We start from the raw sequence: 5,286 nt of genomic DNA, 5'->3' as shown, positions 1-5,286 counted from the left end.
TTGGGGGGAGGGTACTGAGGATTGAATGCAGGGGCTCTACCACTGAGCCACATCACCAGCCCTTTTTGATATTTTATTTAGAGACAGGGTCTCACTGAGTTGCTTAGGGCCTCGCTGAGTTGCCCAGGGTGGCCTTGATCTTCCTTCCTGCCTGGGGAGGACCTGGTAAGTTCTATGTACTTTCGAAGTCGTGTTGTATGCTAGCTCCCATGTGACTCTCTTTAGTTTTACCCATCTCTCTCTGATTGATCTATCACTTGATTTAATAAGGATCTTTTGAGCACAAATTTGTGGGTTAGGGACTCTTAGGGAACACAGGTGAATGGGAGGCTCACAGGCCAGTGGGGAGCAGACAATGAAGTTTAAAAATCCCAGAAACAACCAATAACGAGAATGGAGACAGAGCCCGAGACCAGGCAAGGAGCTTGCACCGGGCTGGGAGGAGGCGCGCCTGTGGGCAGGACGTTGGGAGGGGAGGCAAGAAGCCCTGGGGACAGCGGGGAGCCGCGTGGGCAGGAGAAGCTACCATAAGGCAGCCAGCGAGGCCACGTCAGACTGGGCGCTGGGCGAGGCCAGGAGCGTCCCTGTCCCTGTCCAGGAGGGTCATGATCCGAGTACTGACAGTCACAGAGATGGGGTGAGGGAGGGTGGCGGACCGTCCTCACCTGGAGGAACTGCTGTGGAGGGGACGTTGTCTGGGCCCAGGGAGTCTCGTTGACAAAGATGCCCTTTTTACCAAAGCAATTCCACTGAACCCCTTGCTTCTCCCACCCATCCCCGCACAGCCCGTGCTGGGTCTTGTCCTCTGTGGGCCCCGGGGTCGGGGGCTAGAATACAGGACCGCAAGACCAGCCAGGTGCACAGGGCAGGCCGTCGGTCATGGGGGCAGCATGGCGGGAGACAGCCCTCCCCCTGCACAACCACCCGGGAGCCCTGTGGACGGCAAGAGCGCACACCCTGAGTGACGACGGCCTTGTCACACGCTGCTCCTGATCAGTCAAGGTTTGTTCGCTGTAGGGAAAAGTCAGGCTCGCCACGGAGCAGGCCCGGAGCCCTGGCGCACGCACACTCCACCCTACCCGCCTGCTCCCACCGCCAGGTCGGCCCCCTCTGGGGTCTCCTGATAGTCTCTGGCTGGTCCTGGGCAGCGGGGCTCCTCTGCCCAGCAGCAGCAGCAGGGTCCTTTATCACAGGAAGCCCCTGCCCCTGAAGCCAAGCCTCTGCCCACAGGCCCTGCGTGACCTTCCAGCTCAGCCCCTCCTCCTTTCTCTCTCCCCACTTCGCCCATGGAGGCTGCTCTCTGGGACCCCACAGAGTCTTGCCCTGGCACCTGCAGCTCAGCCAGTGCTGGAGACCTGCTTGCTTAGGATCCCGGCCCGTCAGCCCGGGGCAGCTCCCCTCTTCAGCCCAACTCGGACTCGGCTGCCTCCCCGGCTCCCTGGGCCGGCGGCCAGAGTGTGGCTTGGACCATCCGCTCTGATCTGTAGCTGGGAAGAGGGTCCCAGGCAGAGAGCGAGGCATGGTGGGGCTCCCTGCTCCCTTTCCCTCCTCCAGGGCTCCTACTGTCTGCTGCCCCAAAATGCCTGCCCATGGATCCTGTTCCAGGCCAGGGATCGTAGGCAGGAGGGCTGGTTGTGTGTGGCAGACCATAGCAGATGCTTGCTAGCACCTTTATTTTTGTTTCTGATAGATTTTAAATGTTGGAATAACTGGATCCACAGAGAAGTTGCAGAGTAAGTAGATCGCCCGCATACAAGGTCAGCCTCTCACCCTGCTCCTCTGCTGCCTCTTATCCTTGCCTTATTCCACTCCTGTCCTAACCAGCATCGTAGCTCCCCCAACTGGCCAAGCCGGGTTCCACCACAGGGCCTTTGCACTGGCCTTTCCCGTCTGGAGGCTCATTCCTCCGCACTTTCTGGCTGGCGTCTCCTAGGTCAGAGTTCAGCTTGTATGTCATTTGAAGAGCCCTCACCTCTCCCTGCCAGCACTCCCCCCCGCCCATCCTGCTGCTCCCAGAGCTTCTCAGGATGTGTCATCTCCTCGTCGTTTTGTCTGCTCGCAGCCATTTATTTTGTGCATTAGTTTGTTTTCCACCTCATCCTCTGGAGCAGGTTGTGCCCTAGAAATGTAAGGTGGGCCCCATTTGTAAGTTCAAAATTTCTAGTACGCATATTAAAAAAAGAAAAGAAACAGGTGAATGGATGGTATTTCTGCATCTTGTTTGATGCCGTCCGTCTGCAGCATTGTCTTTTCGACGTGTGATCACATTTTAGAAACCCAGTTTTTTCCTGTTCTTTTGTTCACACTAAGTCCTTGAAACCCAGTGACGTTCAGCACTTAAACATATCTCCATTGAGACTGGCCTGAGCCACCAGCTCAAGGGCCACATGGGGCTGGGGGACAGCCGGGCTATAGACCTTGGACCCCGTCCGGGGCCCAGGTCCGTCTGTTCTGCTCACGCTCAGGTCCTGGGCTGGTGGCCTGGCACCTCCCGAAGCTCAGTGCTACGTGCGGCGAGGAAGGGGTGGGGACATCACGTGAGGCCTCTCTGGTGGGTGTAACCCCGGGCCGCGGAAACTGACCTGGGAACAGCCATCCCGCTCACAGCCAACCCTCGTGAGCGGTGTGAAACTCTGAGGCTCCAGAGGAAAGGAGCCGAAACCTCCCAGAAGGTGTCCAGGCTCTCCTTCCCAGGCAGGCAGGGGTGGAGAGAGGAGAGGGGGGAGGGGACGACTTGGTCCCATCAGCCTGCCTGGCACTGTGCCCAGTGAACCCACAGGTCCACAGTGCACGTCACAACCTGGGTCGCAAGGCTGCCTCCCAAGCCTTCTGTGCACATGCCAAAGCCTAAAGCCACCAGTGGCTCCGGGTGGAGGTCACAGAACTGATTGGTACCCCTGCAGGGTCACAGAGTCCAGAGCACTGCAGGCCAGAGAGCTGGGCTCTCCATAACTCGGCAGAAACGGAAGGGAACTTCTCACGCCCTTTACCGGCCTCGGTCACTCCAATGGTGGGGACAGATATGCTCCTGATTTACAGAGGAGGAAACAGGCTCTGCAGCATTAAGGGATTTGCCTGAAGTTGAGTTCAGGAAAGACATAGACCAGAATTTGTAAGCTCAGGACTGGAGTGGCTCAGTGAGTCTGGGGGATGGCAGCTGCCCCCCACCCCACAGAGGAGGCAGAGCTCTGAGCCCCAGGCCACTTCCAGGGCACGGTGGTCCAGGTGAGCTGTAGGCACCCAGCCCCCAGCAGGTGACCTGCGGGCTGCTTAGAGGCCAGCCCTGGACCTCTGCAGGGCATGGCCTCACTCCTGGGCCTTGCTTCTTTCAAGTAGATTGATTTCCCCCCCCTGGACTGGGAATTGAATCCTAGGGTACTCAACCACGGAGCCACATCCCCAGCCCTTTTTAATTTTTTTATTTGAGACAGGGTCTCACTGAGTTGCTGAGGCGGGCTTTGAACTTGCGATCCTCCTGCCTCTGCCTCCCGGGTGCTGGGATGACAGGCGTGCCCAATGTGCCGGCCATCGTTATCCTCCAGTGGCTCGCCAGGGCCTGTTCCGAGGTTACTTTTTGGACACAGGCAGGGCGTCGTTCCCCCGTTTCCTTCCTCATTCACTTTTGACTCTTTCCTCGGGGTGAGACATGCACACAGCATGGCCCTCCTTGAAGTCTAGGAAGCCGGGTCCACCAGCACTTCTCAAACCTTAACGAGCCTTGATCTTGTTAAAATGCAGACCGCGCCAGGCGTGTGTCATCCCAGCTCCTCCGGAGGTTGAGGCAGGAGGGTTGCAAGTTCAAGGCCAGCCTGGACACTTAGCTAGATCCTGTCTCAAAGTAAAAAGGGCTGGGGATGGAGCTCGGTGGAAGAGCACCCCTGCGTTCAACCTCTAGTACTGCAAAAAAAAAAAAAAAAAAAAAAAAAAAAAGAAGCAGACCCTGATCAGTAGTTCTGGGAAAGGGACCAGATACTTCTCCTGGGAAGCTTCCTGGTGACCCTGCTGGTCCTGTGGACCTGCTTGGGGCCAGGAGGCTGTCCAGCTACCTGCTGCTCCTGCTGGCCCAGGCTGGGGGTGGCAGTCACAGGAGGACCAGAGAAGATATAGACGCAGGGTCCGTTGGCTCGGGTCAGCAGCCATCCCAGACAGAAGCTGCTCTTTTCTGGGGAGTGGGACTCTGGGAGCAGGCAGCCCAGTGCCTCCCGCCCCTGCCTGGCCAGGTGTCCTTGCTGAACCACAAGGCCACCTTGAAGGTCTGGTTTCTGCTGCATTTGGAACTCATAGCAGGAAGCTCCCCTGGCGGCACGTTGGCCCCCAGTGGAACCAACAGGCCCTGGCGAGACTGGCTGGCCTTCCGAGGTGCCATCCATACCCTGACACAAACACCAGGATGCCGTCGACGCTGCCCACAGAGGGCAGAAGTGCCGAGCCAGGGCAGGGGGCGCCCCGTGGGGTAAGTACAGACCCTGGGAACTCACCCTGTGACCTGGAGGAGCCCACCACCCTCCGTTCCCCCTCTCTCAGGCTTGTGCCAGACATTTCAGTGAAACTGCAGACGGGCCTGGAGCTGTCCCAAGGCCACGTGTGTGCTGGGACCCCAGCTCAGCGGCTGTCATGGTGGAACTGCTGGTGGAGGGGTGTCTGCCCTGCTGCCCTGGCTGGCCCCCGTGCCCCGTGGGACTGTTTCCACAGCACCATTGATCCAGCAAAACCAGGGAGATGCATTACATCTCCTCTGGAGGTCAGGGGTCCAGCAGCCCAGCTGGTAAATCGCCCGGTGGCTGCGTTTTAAAGCTCTGCCCTGTGTTTTGGATCCTTGGGGCTCGAGGGAGCTGCTGAAGTCCGATACGGCTCTGGGGGCTGGCGGGAGCAAAGGGCTCCAGCCCAGGGAGGGACAAACAGATCGATGGGAAACTGCTCATGACCTTCTGACCTCAGAGATGGCGTCGAACCGCGTTCTTAACATCCCCTGGCAAATCTGGGTCTTCCTTCTCTGGGGATGGTGGGGACAGTAAGGATAGGGGCTGGGAAGGCAACGAAGAGGATGCCAGGGAAGAGAGAGACCAGGGCCAAGTGGCTGGATGCCTGGCATCCTCCGGCTGCGGGTCTGCTCTCCTGTGTCGTCTGCAATGCAGCCCTGCACTTTACAGTTTGCACCAGGCTCTCTGCACCCAGTCCTTGCTGGGCAGACTCAGAAGCCTGGGCTCAGACTTGGCCTCGGTGCCCTTGTTGCAGGAGGCAGAGCTTGGAGAGACTTCATGGGTTAGTCTGGCTGGGGTCCAGACA

General features: G+C 58.6%; 1 long non-coding RNA gene across 1 annotated transcript; it reads right to left on the bottom strand.

Moving 5' to 3' along the window:
• Positions 1-3,347: 3,347 nt before the first annotated feature.
• On the bottom strand, positions 3,348-5,062 carry LOC306644802. Its single transcript, XR_013759478.1, has 2 exons — positions 4,047-5,062; positions 3,348-3,897 (listed from the first exon to the last, which is right to left on the bottom strand). It is a non-coding gene; the product is annotated as an uncharacterized lncRNA (long non-coding RNA).
• Positions 5,063-5,286: the final 224 nt, after the last annotated feature.

Source organism: Sciurus vulgaris, assembly GCF_902686455.1.
Source record: "Sciurus vulgaris genome assembly, chromosome: 15".
Taxonomy (NCBI): Eukaryota; Metazoa; Chordata; class Mammalia; order Rodentia; family Sciuridae; genus Sciurus; species Sciurus vulgaris.
This window is presented reverse-complemented; position numbering and strand designations above follow the sequence as displayed.